Source organism: Copidosoma floridanum, unplaced genomic scaffold (assembly GCF_036245765.1).
Source record: "Copidosoma floridanum isolate Cflo_tuat_1 unplaced genomic scaffold, Cflo_Japanese_pri ptg000026l, whole genome shotgun sequence".
NCBI classification, from domain to species: Eukaryota; Metazoa; Arthropoda; class Insecta; order Hymenoptera; family Encyrtidae; genus Copidosoma; species Copidosoma floridanum.
The window spans coordinates 3,683,700-3,700,974 of NW_028321903.1; the positions used below are offsets into that span (position 1 = coordinate 3,683,700).

A 17,275-nucleotide genomic window follows, 5' to 3' on the forward strand; every position below is an offset into this window, starting at 1 on the left:
GACTTTCTTTAGATCTTAATAATACAGAGAGTACCTTTTTAAGATTCGAATCAGATAAAAAAAAATAAGAGAAGTTGATTTCATTCTATGATATGAGGCTTCAATAAATAAATAAAAAGCGTTGGAAATAGTACACGGAATATTAAGAGATTGGTGTAATACTGAAAAATAGTTTAGAAATAAATTATTTTTTAGTAGGTAATTTTCGTCCAATTCTCGGACTGTGAAAAAAAGTCACTGAAGAATTAAAATCGAACAAACTATTTAATCTTCCTTTTTATAGAACTTACTATAAGCTTTGAAATAAGAAATCAATATTCATTCTAATGACAAAGTATTTTTTTTTATTTATTGTTCGAAATAAGAGAAGGGGATATAAAAACTTTTCATATCATCGAAGATTTGATATAAAATAATGTATGTTCTCAAATACTTTCAATGAAATGATAGCAAAAAAAAAAATAGAGTTCTTATTCCAAAAATAAGTTGAAACATAGAAATCATCTCAATATTACCTTTTATTTTGTATTGTAAACAATTTCCAATCGTTGTGGTGTTTGCTGTGACAATAGACAAATCTCAAGGTTAAATTTTTGATAATATTGATTTATATTGAAAAAAACCTTTATTTTCTCATAGTTAATTTTACGTGACTCTATAAAGATGCCAAAATTAAAATAATTTATTTATTGAAGAAGAAAGAGAAGAAATACTCGAATAGAAAATATTGCTTGGAAAGAAGTTTTACATACTAAATTAAGTTACCTTGATAATCTTTAGAAACTAATCGACAAAATTTACGGCAAAGAATTAAGAGTTATATTTATTATTATTTTATCCTTTAATAATATTACATAATATCATGTATTTTGATGATTATATTTTTTATTAAAAAAAATTAGATCTAGAATTTTTCAGAATAAGAAATCATTAATTCTTGAAACAAAATTTGTTGTAACATATTAAAATAGCTTTTTATGCCAGGTATAGATAATTATTATAGCATTGTTTTTAAAACATTTGAATAATTTTGTTAATAATATTTCGAATTACAGTTGTAGAAATAATTTTTGATATATATATATATGTATATATATGTATAATTATATATTATAGGACTCAGTAGCCACCAATAATTTGCCCAAAAATATTGGTACACAGTGTTATTAATATCGTTATTTATTATTCCGTATCAAGTGTATTGAGAAAAAATTGTTATACAGAAAATTGCTGTACATTAATCATACAAGACGTCTATCTGATTATTCTAAGAATAATTTATCGTCATATTATTTCACCATTAATAATGATTGCTAAGTACAGTAAATAACATCATTGTTAACAAGAAAATTCTACATTCATTTTTTGGAATAACAAGTATAGAAAAATAACAACTACTGTGTCCCTACTAGAAAAAAAATCTATATATATAATAGTTGTTTATATAAAGCATTCTATAGAGACCCAACACAGCACCTCACAAATTCTTTGCAAATCCCTTAGACTTCTATTGATCCCCAACACCCCCCCTACAGAAAAGTAAAATTTTCTCATTTTTTCTTCATCTTAACTTGTTTCATTTTTTTTTAGACCTCCTACTACTCGCACAACTTTCATAGCCCTTTAGTAACCTCCCCCCACCGCCACTCGCTCAACTTTTCTCAACCTACCACACTATTTTTGTGGAGTCTTACTGACACTTTACTAAGTTTTGCGGAGCCCGACATCTACTCATACACGTACATATTATTTTATTAACAAACTACAATAAGACAAGAACTTAAAAAATGAAGTAATACATACTTGTATAAATGTTTGTGAATAAAATTTTCTGGTAACATATATATTAATGACATTGTAAGTATATTTAAATGTCATTTTCATTACCCTGACTTTTTTTTTCATCAAGATACTTAACCAGCCTTTTCCAACTTCATGAATCCTTAAATATTTAATTTTTAATAGATATTTTCGTATATTTTTTAATATTGCTTAGGAAACAAAAAGATTAACATAACACATAGGGAAAGCTTGTGATTTATTTATTAACGTCACTGGGAGTAAGATTATAAGCTGATTCATAATGATTTTATTTTAATTTGTGTAAAAATTTTGTTTAAAAATTTTTGTGTTAAACAGTTTTTTGGTGTGCTCAACTTTTTTTTGATAATATTGGTAATGAAGTAAGGGAAAAAACTACTGATCTGCACCTTATATTGTGGGGATTTGTGGGTGATTGCGAAAGAGAGGGGCTAGTGGGGGTCAGTGTGGAATTGTAGCAAGCTTTGTATATGATGCCCTTCACAAACAATTATAAAATAAAGATGGATATATATACACACTGCTATTTATTGGAGATTGATTTAAAAAAAACTGTAATCTTATAAAAAAGCATATTAAAACTTTGACGAAGATTAGAGAGAAAAATCCAATAGCCAAGAAGTACAAACAATTACATCGATTTACATACGTAGACAAAATTACTGAATTATAAAATGATTTTTTTTCGAAGAAATGGTCCCAAAAACATACATACAATAAACCATTCATAGCAAGATGTTTTTCTTATGGTTTCAAACCCGAGACTTCTGGAGCAATTTGATGCAATAGCTACATTAAAAAAATATGGTAGACCATCATTATTTATAATAGTAACACGTTATCATACATGAAAAAAAATTTGTTTAATTTGTATGCAAATTTTCGAAATATACGACACCAAATGAAATTCCAAATATTACAGTTAGATTATTACATTTTAAATTACTATCAACTTTAGATAATATTGAAAATTATGTTTTTGGTAAAGTGTTGGTATACGTTTATACAATTGAATTTCAAGAATGTGGTCTACCTTGTGCACACATTTCAATCATCTTACTAAGATAATTTTACGCCTGAACATGTGGTAATGCGGAACTTACAAAATTAGTCATTAAGCACATGCTTCACGGTCTTTATATAGAAGACAGTCCTCGTATGGTTTATTCCAATCATAAACGTATAAAAAATTTCTTAAAACCTTTTTTAAACGTGCTACGTTTTAAACTACATTAAAAATGATCGATTACCCGTAATGTAAAAGAACAAATTACATATCTGACAAACACATTTACAAAATTTGGATGAGAGATACGATTTGAGTAGATAATTAAATGGTTGTACGTAGTAATCAATTTTTAATGATGGTATATAAATGTTACGTTAACGTTAAATGTTTTGCATCAATTCAACTCATAAAATATATTTATGAGTACATTCATAAAGGTAGTAACAGAGCATACATTTAAATTTAAAAGTTAAAATACCAAGGGACAGAAATATTTGATAAAACAAGTAATTTTATTGATGCTAGATACATGGGTCTAACAAAAGCAGCTAGGGGACTAGAAAAATTTTCAATTTGTGCTAGAAGTCATACAGTTGTAAATCTAGCTAACCAGCTTGGAAACAATCAAAAACTTGTATTTGATCAAAATAATTTTTAAAATATTCAAGGTAACAAAATACAAAAAAAAACAAAAAAAGTACTACAGAAAATTTTGTTGTTATTAAAGATAATCATGCTCCTGTATACATTAAATAAATTAAAAAATTAGAAGATAAATAATGTAAATGTTGTAATCTATCTATACCCAAACGAATTAAAGATATACAAAATTATATGGATGGAGAAATATCTTTTAGTGAACAAATGTTTGATTCGTTGTATACATATTTGAATAATAAAAAAAAAAAAGTATTCATACAATTCGAGAAAAAAATAATAAAATTCTTTTTATTGATGGCTCTGGAGATTCTAGAAAAACTTATTTATATGAACAATTAAGTTGTTATTTTAGGTCTCAAGATGAAAAAAAATTTGTCGATATCATGGACTGGCATAGCATTAGTATTGCTTGTAAAAGGTATGACAAGTCATAGAACTTTCAGACTTCCGTTAGACTGTGTAACGGGCGATTAATACTTGAGCGCCGTTTACGCTCACCTAGAATGCGTGAGGAAAAAAGGCTGGAGAGAGTGGGGGGGGGCGTTATAATGCGTGTGAGAGAGAGAAGAAGGAGAGACAAGCGTCTTGATATAAGTATTAGTGAGAGACGCTCTTGGCCATTAGGTAAGAAGAGATTAGGTATAGGTGGGTGCACCCATGCGTCTCTTGCCCGCAAAGCACACCAAGTCACCAAGGGACAGCCTCGCCATCGCCTTTTCAGCTCCTGCCACCTTACGCCTGTGAACAAGCGACTTGCCAGCAAGATATCAGGCCGAGAATTCTTGTCAAGAGACCATCTACTCGGCCAACAAGCGTAAACACAAGACTACGAAAAGTCAGGTAAGTGCAGTGCATGCGTGAAAGAGCGTGTAGTAGCGTAAACTCTCTCTCTCTCCCTCTCTCTCTCTCTCTCTCTCTGTGCCCGGTAGAACTGTTGTGTGCCATCGACTCCGAGAGGAAAGCCTCTCCCCGGCCGTACGTGCCTTGCAATTAGCACGATCAAGTGAAATACACACATACACGCGCGCACGCGCGCGTATGCTTTTGTATCAGTGCAGTTAGTAGAGATTCAGTGCTTAAGATTTTCCGATGTTTGTGTTCTGCCTTGCGCAAGTCTTTTTCTGCATGAAGCCCCTTCGGCTATTCTTTATTTACAGGCTTTATTAAGAGATCGTGACGTACAAAGGGGAGTTGTCAGCTAAGTACCAGCCTTATCCTGCCGCCTCCACCGGGCTCGCGCGTAAGCACCGATGCGCGAGTATCCTGAGTTAAGCCAGAGCTGAGCTGGCCCCTCAGCAAGCAGACGAGAGCAAGGGAAAGTGGACTCGTTGTCCGCGTTGTAACGTGATTGTGTCTCCGACGGTACCCGGAATGCACAGTCTCGGTCAGAGTATTTCTTGCATTAATTAGTAGTTTTTAGATCCGTAAGCGAGTACTGACACCCCGTTACAACTGAAACAATATATAAAAAAAGTTCGAGAAGATGATTTGATTATTCAGAATGGAGCTTGAAAAATTTTAGAAATAGCCTTAAACATAATTAATAGAAATTTAAGATATGTATGTAATACATAAATATATTTCAGAAGTAAATCGTTCATTTTAGGAGGAAATTTTTGTCAAATTCTTTCATTTATAAAAAAAAGTAATAAAAGTATTATTTTTCAAAAATTGTTGAATTATTATCTTTATGGATATTTGAAATTACAAATTAGTATTTGTTTTTCATAATAAAGACTAGATATCATATAATGTATGTACTAAAATATTCGATGATTAAAATTCGGTCACTAGTTTTATACTTACATCACATAATAAGTATACCAATTTCATAAATAAAAAATTTTTTTTTAAATCAACTGGAGAAACTGAAATATGTTACAGCAAATATAACCTAACGTTTAAAGGGGTTAATTAGTCAGACAATAACATTTATAACAATTTTTCAATAGATATGTGACGTAGTATCAGTAGAGGTTTACAACTTCATAAATTCAGTTTACAAATAAGTATAATAGCAATGCTATTTAGAAATTTGAGTATTTCAGACAGTTTATGTAATGGTACGTGATTAAAAGTTACTAAATTATTGAAATACAACAAAAAAGGAGAAATAATAACTGGAGAAAAAATTGGACATTAAGTTTTTACTCCAGGAATAACTTTAAATACTGGAAACACCTATTCACTACTTTTTTTTAATATCGTAAGCAATTCTCAACAGTTGCGACATTTGCTATGACTATCAATATATCTCAAAGTCGAAGTTGATAATATTGATTTAAACTTGCGAAAATCAGTATTCTTTTACGGTCAATACTACGTAGCCTTATCAAGTTACAAAAATAAAAATAATATATTTATTCAAGTTGAAAAAAAATAATTTACAAATCAAAAATATTTTTTGGAAAGAAATAAAATAAATCGTACTTTAATCAAAAATTCTAATGTATACATATTTGCAGGGACATGACTTCTCACATTGACTTAAAAGTTATTCTATTAATCTTCGGTCTATTATTTATTTATTTATTTATTTATTTCATACTCCGTCCCTTTCGGGTTTGGAGGGCTTCCGTTACATTTCTTATCGTTATCTTTGCACATTACTTTTACATATGTTTTACATTTTCATTCATGATTTTCAAGTTACATAACTTATTCTTATTAGTAAGTAAACAAAAACATATAATAAATTAAAAAAAAAACTTTTCAAACATAATTTGAATCTAATTTGAAATTTATATTAAAATTTATATTCAAATTTAACTATAAATGAAATAAAATGACATCTATTAATAATACTGAAATAATTAGTCACTTTTTCTTTTAGATAATATTATGAACCTAAAACTTTTCAAAGACAATTTGCTCTAATTTAAAATTCAAATTAACATTTATGTTTAAATTTAACTAAAAATGGAATAAAACGAAATCTATTAATAATACTGAAACAATTAGTCACTTTTTCTTTTATATAATATTAGAAACTTTAAAAAAAAAACAAAAAAAAATATACTGTCCATATAACCACTGCAATTAAATAAATTAAATCTTAAATACTACAGTCTTTTTAAAAGTATATTTACACTTCACTTTACACTTTACACTGTTTTTCTTGATCCTTTCTCTTCTTTCTTCTCTCTTCTCATATCCTTCCCTTCTTCCTTCTTGATTTCTTCATCCTATTTCTCTTGGCACTCTCAGGAACTCTCCCCTTCTTTTCTTTTCCTAACTACTCTTCTCAATATTTCTATTTCTTTTGCGCTCTTATCAAGTATATCTTCTATTACTTTTTCGCTCCTTGTTTTTTCGCATCTCTTCAGTATGTGTGTATGATTTTCCTCCTCTTCCTTGCATAATCTACATTTCCTTTCTTCTTTTTCTTTCCAATGTTCTCTGCTTTTACATTCATTACCACATCTAAATCTTGCCATTAATTTTCTATCTTTTATTGGTATTTCCATCTTCAGATATTCTGGTTCATCCTCTGTTATTATGTCCTTGTATATCTTATAATATCTTGAGTTTTTTATCTTTTCTAATCTTTTTTCTTTTTCCTTTCTTCTTATACTCTCTATTATCTTAAATCTTACTTGCTCTTTGAATTCTGTCCCTCTCATGTATCTTGTTTCTGTTACTTCTTCTTCCTTTAATATTTCCATTCTCTTTTTTGCTACTCTTCCTATGTTTTCTCTTTCTTTATCTTTATCTTTTTCTCTTATGCCTTCTTTTGCTAATTTAATTTTTGAGTCCCTAATCTTTTCTTCAAATTTTATTGCTCTTCTTAGCGCCTTCATTTTCATGCTTTCCAATTTACATTCTTCTTCAACTAAATAATTTGGTGTATTCCTGTCTAATCCCAATAACCACTTAATATATTTTCTTTGTATACTTTCCAATCTCTCATCTTCTTCCCAGCCCCATACTTCTGCTCCGAATAACGCTATACTCTCCACTAATGCCACAAATAACTTCTTCCTTCTTTGGTAACTATACTTAAATATCCTCTCACCTATACTCCAAGCGCTTTTCATCGCCATTATAGCCTTTCTCTTCCTTTCTTCCAAATGCCTTTCATTACTACCATTTTTTTGTAAAATATATCCCAGATATCTAATTTCTGTCACTTCTTCTAGTTCATTTTCTCCCCATTTCCATACTCTATCTTTCCTTGCTCTTTTTTCGAATACTAAAATTTTTGTTCTTCTTTCGCTCAAAATTATTTTCTTTTTCTCAATGTACTTTTTGAACCTTTTTAACATATCTTTTAGCTCTTCTTCTCTGTCTGCTATTAAAACTATGTCATCAGCGTAGGATAAACTCCATATTTTTTCATTTCCTATTCTGCATCCTCCTACTTGCCCTTTTCTCATTTCCTCTTCTAGATCCGCTAGGTACACATTAAATAATGTTGGGCTCAATGGACACCCTTGCCTTACTCCTCTCTCTGTCCAAAATTCATCTGATATTTCATCTCCTACCTTCACTATATTTATAGTTTCTTTGTATATATCCATAATTCTACTTATCAATATTTTACTCACCTCCATATCTTGCAATCTTTCCTTTAAATCCGTTCTATCTACTCTGTCAAATGCCTCTTTTAGATCAATGAAGCATGCGAATATTTTTCCTTTTGGTTTACTTAATTTGTCTTCCACTATGTGCTTCAGCGTATAAATTGCTTCCATCACTCCTCTTTCTTCTCTGAATCCAAATTGACTTTCTGCTAATTTTTTTTCAATCTCTTTTTTTAATAATTCATTTAACATACTCGCGTATATTTTATATGCCATGCATGTCAAAGTTACCCCTTTGAAATTATCCAGCTCCTCTTTATCACCTCCTTTATAAATTGTGCATATCACTCCTCTTCTCCATTGTACTGGAATCCTTCCTTCTTCCCATACTTTCTTCATCAATTCCCATAGCGCTGCATCAACCTCTTTTGGCATATATTTCCATATTTCGTTTTCTAGTTTGTCATCTCCTGGTGCCTTCCTCGGTTTTAACCTATTTATTAACCTCTTGAACTCTTCTTTGCTTAATTCTTCTTGGTCCTGTGTGCTTTTCTCTATTTTTGCATTCTCTTCTTCCACCTTTTCTATCATCATAGCTTTTTCATCCTTACCGCCTAGTTTCCTCATAAAATGCCTCCTCCATTCTTCAATTTCTGTCTTATTATTAACGCCTGCCTTCTTCTTTCTATATCTATTTATATAATTCCAAATTTCCCTTTCTGATTTTGCGACCTTTATATTTCTTTCCTTCGTTATTTCATACCTTTTTTTTTTTCGCCTCGCACCAATTTCTATACTCTCTCTTTTTGTTAATTAGATAGTTTTTATCCACTTTCTTTTTTCTCCATAGCTTCATTATTTTTCTCAGCTCCTTCTTTTTTGTTTTCCATTCTTTGTCATACCACTTTCTTTCTCCCAACCTCCATACCTTAGACTGTTTTTTAGTTTTTGATACTGCTGCTTCTATTGCTTCTTTTATTTCTTCCCATCTTCTTTCTACTTGTATCTCTTTCCAATTCCATCCTTCGCACCTCTCCTGGTATTGGTCTATCAATTCTTGCGTCCATTGTCTTCTTAAAATTTCCTTTTCTTCCTTTCCCCTATCTTCTACCATCTCTATTTCATTTTCTAAGAATATTTCTAACGGCATGTGATCTGACTCTGTTCTTTGTCCTATTTTTAATTCTTTTATCTGATGTAACGCTTCTTGATTACTTATAACATAATCTATTACTGACTCACCTCTGCTGCCAATGTACGTGTAGTTTCCTTCTTCTCCTTTTTGTCCGTTAACTATACCCCATCCTTCTTCTGTTATTTCCTTAATTAACCTTCTTCCTTCCTCGTTGATTGTTACATCTTTTGATTTCCTGTTACTAACTTCCTTGCTTCCAATCTCCATCTCACTGACCCATCCACTTTCCCTGCCAGTCCTCGCATTCCAATCTCCTGCCAGTATAATACCACCTTTTTCCTGCGTTCCTATTTTTTCTTTTATAATTTCCATTGTCTTTGCCACGTCTTGGCAGTATACACCTACAAAAGTCCACTCTTGTTCGCCATATTTAATCTCTTGTTTTACTATGTTACCACTTAATTCCTCGTAATTTTTAATTTCTAACTTCTCATTAATTCCTGTAATTATTTCTCCTTTCGCTCTACCTTTTTTATGTTCTCTTTTTGCTGCAACAAATTTCCATTCATACTTTTTCGACATCTTACTTTCTATATCTTCCCATTTATTTTTCTCTAACCATGTTTCTACTAACATTATAGTATCAAAATTATTTAAATATTCCCATACTTCCACGTCCTTATTTAACACTCCGGCTATGTTCTAAACGCATATATTTATACTTTTTTTTTCTCCTCCTCCAACTCCCTCTCCTCATTCCCTTCTTGTCCTCTTCATTCTTGCGATCTTCCTGTTATCTTCCCCTGTATCCTTCTTCTTTCTTCTAGGAAATTTCCCTTCCATTCGTTGTATCTATACCACTTATCATCAATCATCAATTTCATACAGCCAATTTTTGTGGGTTTTCCTTCGTTTCTTTGTTCCTTTGATTTATCTAATATCAATCTTTGTATTTCTCTTTCTTTTCGTGTCAAATCATTTTCAATATATATTCCTTTTTCAAGCTTCTTCTTGTTCATCATGATACTGTCTTTCATTTCCTTGCTTTTCAATTCTACTACTACCATTTTCATATCACTTTTTCCTTTCTTTACCACTATTTCAGTAGCATTTTCCACCTTTACATTGACATTGATTTTCTGTTCCACAAACTCTTCCACCTTCTTTTATATATTTTCTTTTTCTATAATTGCACCTTTAAGGACAATGTTCTGTCTTCTCTTCTCCCTTTCATTTTTTTCTAATTCCCATTCTAACCTGTTGATCCTTTCTTCAATAGCTTTCTTCTCTTCTGTCCACTCTAATCTTTCTTTTAACCACCTGCTTCTTTCCTCTCTCCATTCTTCTTCTCTTTTTTCTAATCTTTCCATCAACTCAAACATACTATCTAATCTCTTTTCTATCCTACTTATCTTATCATTTTGTTCTTTAACATCCTGACTTTCATCCTTTTTCTCTTTTTCTCTCTAGAAATTCAGGGTGGATTGTTCTTTGATTTTTGGATTTGTGTTTGTATTACTTCTCATGTTAATATTTGCGTTTTTTCCTGTCATTTTCAAAATTTTACCGACTCTACAGATATCTTCCTTACCGACTCTGTCCATTCCGGTAATTCAGGAATTCTTTTTATCTACTGCCAGTAACCAGGTTGTCAAAAACTTCTTTATCTACTATCTCTATAAAAATATCCTTTTTCATTAAAAAAAAAAATTTTTTTTAGGGTTCCTTCTTTATTGACCACGTAACTACCGTCGGAAATTTGGTATCTTCCTTATCTACTTTCTCTGTCAGTAACCGATAGAAATAAATCACCTTTTCCTGCCCGTGCCCTTCCTTCTTACTGTGTTTCCTAACCTCACTTTTTTCTATACCCCTGTTTGTCCACTTTTTCACTATTCACTGTTCACTTTTCTTTTATTATTATTACTTCTTTTTTTCTCCCTTTTCCTTCGTATACAACTTTTTCCTTTGTTCATCCGATTGCACTATTCTTTTGCGACTTGCATCGGCGTCTTGTTCGTCTCTCGCGTTCTCAGTCCTACCTGTTTTTTAATCCTTTATAATCCTCCTGTTTCACTTTTTTTTTTACTTTTTGTCACTGTTTATTATGTCCTCATGTATTTCACCACTTTTTAAAGACTTTATTACAGCTATCTACCCTTGCTCTTTCTTCTATTTATTGCTTTATTTAGGAGCTCACTTTTACACGTCCACTCTCCTACGTGTCCACAACGAAAGTCAATCATCGGTCTATTATTCAATAATAAATCATGACACGATATATTTTTATTCTGTAATTAATTTTTTCGTCAAAAAAAGTTTTTTTTAATTATTGTAGAACATTTATAATTACTTACACTTTAAAAAAAAATTCAGTGTAAATATAATAGCCTTGTATACATGTTTAAAAAAAATTGTTTAAAAAAAATTGTAATACACCAATCTTATCATTGTATTCTATTGTTTGAAGATTTATAGTATCACAATTACAGTTGTAAAAATCTGAATTTTGTTTCACTATCAATTGTTCATACATAATTTTTTTTATAACACGTATACGTCGAAGGATGAGGAACTTTAAAAAACATTGATTTCTGACTTTTGGAAAGTACTATTTAATTATATAATAGTTATAAAAAAAAAGTTAATCGAATCAATAATTTATAAATTGATATAATGTATAATCGAATCTAATTCACTTATAAACAGTAAATGAATTTCAAAATTAGAGATAAGTTACGAAACCACACTAGAACAAAAAGAAAGAGGTTAATTTATAATAGGGGTCGCTCGTAGCAGAGTGGATAGAGTACTTAGTTAGTCTGCAGAAGATCGCTGGTTCGATTCATGAAAAAGCGTTTTTTTTTGTTTTTTTTTTTTTGAGAATTAAATGTATAAATCAAATAAAAATCAAAATTTAATAATTTTCTTTCTTTGCATATGTGCTTTGGTGGTGTGGAGTAGCGCGCTAGAGTCAGCGAGATAAAATAAAAAATTTACTTCGGACGCATATTTTCTTAATGTCATTAATCTGAAATCGTCAGTTTTTAAAATCTCAAGCTCCAATTTTACATTTGTTTCTATTTTACAAAACGGAATAGAAAAAATTTTTATTTATGTTAGAGTATCAGGAGGTTAGGAAGTGCAGCGCGAAGGTGAGCGAAGCATTACAAGTTTTTATACATATAAATAACGATTTTATACATATATATATAATCATCCTTTCAACTTGTATCAACATACTTATTAGACCCAAGTATCATAGATATTTTTAACACGTCTGCCACTACCGGGATAGCGACCAAGCAAGCTTGGCTCAGATGGCGTCAGGAAGACAAGACTCTAGGCAATAAGATTAAAGAAGATAAATTATACATTTTGTATATTTATATACATGATGTTTACCTTCTGCTCACTGTCTGCTACGTGCCAAAATAACTTGTTTAGAATAACACAACATTAAATAGAAAAACATCTCTCAATTGTTTAGTGACTGGATCTTTTTCTAAAAAAGGATTAAAACTTCCAACTACCTTTGTAATTAGAAAGAAATTGGTAGTGGCGTTGAATTAAAAAAAAAAGAAAAAATTGATTGTGTGGTGGACAGTTTTGAAAATAGCGCTGTTTATTGTTATTGGCTGGAGTCTTAGCTCCCTGCTGCCCTCTTGCGTTCAAAAGCCGTCAGTCACTATACCTATAGGGCAGGGTGGCACAAAAAATCTGAGGGGCGCCGCGGGGCGGCAAGGCGTAGTGACGTGCGGGGTGGGTGGCTTTTATTAAAAAAAATTTTTTTCAAATCCCGTGAAAGCAAGCACAATTTTAAGTATTTTGTCTCGCTAAAATAAAACTACATGCATTTCTTGTAAATAAAAGAATACGCCTCTACTTTTTTTTCGCATTTTATATTGAAAAAAGTTACGGGCGCTAACAAAATTATCTAAAAAAATTAGGCATAAGATATAACTTTGCTTAAATTAGCTTCTTATTCTACTAATCAACAGATATTTTACTTTATTTACAATAATCAATTGATTTGGAAAGTTCATGTATTAGAAAAAGAGTAGATGCACATTTCTGAATCTACAAGAAATGAATATGGTTGCATTCTGGCATGACTCATAGAAATATGAAAAAAAAAGTGAAAAATCAGATCAGTTATAAAATTGTAACCATCAACGCAACCTTATTAATATGGTAGGAAGCCTTAACCATATCTGGGCTGCCCTTAAGCTGGCTATTTTACACACGTAAGTTTACTTGTACATATGTTGTTGCTTGTTATTTTTATTATAATATTATTAGTAACATTTTTCTGTTATTTGCTCATTATTATTTTTTTTTAACACATTATATATATACTTGTGGGGCACCGCCTCTTGCGCGCTTCACGCACCAACCCGCTATTGGTAAATTATAATCTTTCGCGTCGACTTTGAGATAGGAGGCAAAAGGTATGAAATAAAAAAATTTTTTTTTTCTAATTAAAATACATGAATTGAATATGTAATAATAATAATTACATAAAAAATATAATAAATACCTTTCAGATAAGTTGATTATGGTTGTCATGAAAGCTTTAGTGGTTTTGTGGATCTATGAAAATATAATAAATACCTTTCAGATAAGTTAATTATGGTTGTCATGAAAGCTTTAGTGGTTTCTATGGATCTTGAGCCCGATAAAAAACGTCATCACTTTTGGACACAAAAAAGTGTCATCAAAGGGACCAAAAAAATGGTAAAAAGGGCAAAATCAGGTTTTTGCTTCCATCGGAAAAGCTGTAATTTAGCCAAAAAAGTTCCATATGAAAAAGATGCACATTTTCAAGACGAACAAAATGAGTCCTAGTAAACCTAAATCGGCCTTACCATTTTGTAAAAAAAGTGCCAATATCACCCTGTTTTTCGGTATTTCATAACTGGAGTTCTAATTAATATTTTGACTTCAAATTTTAACAGAACATGGGTTTTATTATTCTTAACAAACAAACCATTTTTCAAGACGACCAGATGTTAACTTTTTGCAAACCGTCAAATAAACTAAAAAAAAGTCCTTCAGAAAAATGGCTCTAAAAAAGTTGTTACACCACATAGAACCATTTTTTAAAACGTTTTCTCTTAATGAAAATGTTAATCTAACACTAGTTAAATTTTCGTATCTCTAACTTTTTCTTATGTATCTCGGGTTATGTATATTTAAATGACGCCGTAAATGTGTTGCTCTTATAAATTTTCGGTCACAGATAAAACAACATATAATTATACCGTACGTATGCTCTTTAAGGGGCGTACGTTCTGATTTTTTTTATATAACTATGTTTCGTACACTACATTCGAATTTTTTTTTTTTTTTTTTGATGAATTTTTAATTTTTCCGTAGTTCCAAGAACGTATAGGCAATATTCACACTTAAGTAAGCTCATTGACCTGAAATTATTGAATAAATTGCTGAAATTTTGAATTTTTTTCGCTCAATATTTTACATTATTAAAAAAAGTTTTTTTTAATCAATCTCAAAAGTACTGTAAGAGATTTAAAAAATAACATTTAAAAACTGTACTAATCTTTACTACTCAGCAGTACGTGCTCTGAAGTAAGTGACTTGGCTCAAACAAGACTTGGCATCGCGACCAACTCTATTGCCGCAAAAAACTGGTGCTAGGTGCGGATCCAATGTAGCGGGCGAGTGGTTTTGTTTTTCAATGTTACTTAATGTTGAGTGAGCTACACATGCAATTAATTTCATGACGTGACGTTAATAAATCATAGTTTACAGGCTGGCCATTGCAATATGCTATAGTTTGTAGTAACATAGATTGGGCGTATGGTTATGTACCACTTTTTAATAAATTTTAATGATTTTCTTGCGTACTGGGATAAACCCTAAGAAATTTTTACTCTTATAGTGATATCCAGAACAATGAGTAGGATTGTATGTTTATGAAAATTTAAAAATAACTAATCCAGTCTTTTCCCAACTTGATACAAGATTAATCACAATATCTGACTGTTAGCATGTGTCATGGAAAATAACAGATAGCAATAACATAATAATTGCTAGATGCATGAAGTTAAAGTGCTACACCAAACCCATCAGAATCCCCATAGTAAGAAAAATTGGCAACTCAATCCCCCCAGCAATTGGCGATAGTTTATATAAATATTGACCGAGAACAGTAATTTTTCTACACATACCTTACATTAAAGGGAGTTTAAAGAAAATTTTCATAGAGAAATTAAAAATCACAACTCACGATTGGTTGACATACCCAAAGTATTACTGTATACATTTTGTGAACGCAATCTTGACTGATTTTATTCAACCAGAAAAGTCTATTCAGTTGGACAACTAGTCAACAAGTAAATTGAAAAATATACGTAAATAAGGCAGTAGACGCAATTTGAATGATGTAAACTTAACAGATGTATTTTAAAGTTGAATCAAATATTACAAATACACAGAGATATTAGTTAAAGGCTTTAGAAAGGTATTTATTTTACTAAATTGGAAAAATATCTATGTAACACTGAGCCAATACACGTGTCCATAATGATAAACATTTGTATAGTACCTTCTAAAAGCCAAAATCCAATAAAACACAAAATCTCACCAGGAGTCAGACAAGAAGCTCCAACAATTAAATCACCAGCTGCTGCATCGAAATAAGCAGAAAGACCCTCCAAAGATATATATATGTATATAACCAGCAGTGAAATCATATCCTTAAACACTCCCATGGTAATTTGAATGTTTCGATGAATGCTGCAAACTGCATATTTTATAGAAAAATATCTTTAATAGAAGTAAAAGTTGCGTGTAGTGCTTTTTGAATTAAACGCATTTATTCAAGGTAAAAAATTCATGAAATTTATATTTACCAATTCACGTTGGATCTAATATTCACTTTCTACATTAATCTGCTAAAAGAATCAGTATGCAAATTTGTTTGAACAAGAAACTTTTTGAATTTCTAATTGCTACTGTACTGTTTAATTTTTTATAAACAACATGGCAAGCCAATGTGACAGACGTTTTGATTGTTTGAATTTAAATTCGTACTATGTTTTACATGCAATTTTTGTTAGGAATGTATTTTGCCATTTCTTGTTTGCATACACATTTTTTAAGAGAAAATATTTTTTACTATTTTTCTATCGATTAAAACGGTAGTTTAATGATGTAGATCAAATGTTATTCCAAAATTATTTTAAAATTGTTTTCTGCTACGATAAACTTTTATTTTTACGAAATAAGCTTAAAAAATATTTGTATTATTAATGATGCACTTGTTGATAGCTTTTAATATATTTGATCTACCATTTTATTAATAGAAAATTGAGCACTAGATTTAAAATTAGCAATCGAAAATATTTCATCATGATTCTTTCTAAAGTTTTATGTACAAAATATGAGAAACATGACATGATTCATAAGTTAAAAACTTTATACATTTTTTACTGTAGATAAACGCATTAAAATAAGAAGTAGAAGACAAATTATCCACATATTTTAAGATGAGGAATACGATAAAATTTTTTTTATTTATTTTTAAATTTCTAAAAATTACCTACCACATTAAACCCTCCATTCTGGAAATTTGACTGCAGACTTGTTATCAGTATACTGTATTTACCACAATAAATTTTTTATCTGATAGAAAAAATTATTAAGCCTGATCAAAATAATGTCAAGTGAGGCTGTTTTGACGTTCAATATTAAGTACACTTAAGGAAACTCGATACAAAAAAATTGGTGCAAGTAGACCTTTTAATACATCGTAAGAAATTGTGTAGGTGAAAAAGTTAAAAAACATTACGGTATAAATTTTTTACGGACTATTAATTGGCATATGTTTCGACAACATATTTTCATCGACCGTCTAACTTGACGTAGATTATCTCATATATATTTAGATCTCATGTTGCACACCAGCTTCACAGTTCTTCTCGTTTGCACACAAACAGACAGTGTTTTTGCTTGCATCACAGTCGATGGGACTTTAAACTATTAGCACGAATTTGTAAATATAAAGAGCATGATACTAAAAAAAGAAGAGTGACTTCAAGACTAATTCGGGGGTCAGACAAATTGCATTATCCATATTTGATGTTTGTTTTGAAAGTTTTC

At 30.5% G+C, this 17,275-nt stretch overlaps 1 protein-coding gene across 1 annotated transcript in view; it reads left to right on the top strand.

The window, feature by feature from the left end:
• The window catches only part of hfw (leucine-rich repeat domain-containing protein hfw), a 147,567-nt gene that overhangs the window by 128,749 nt on the left and 1,543 nt on the right, over window positions 1-17,275 (top strand). The gene's annotated exons all lie outside the window — the stretch shown is intronic.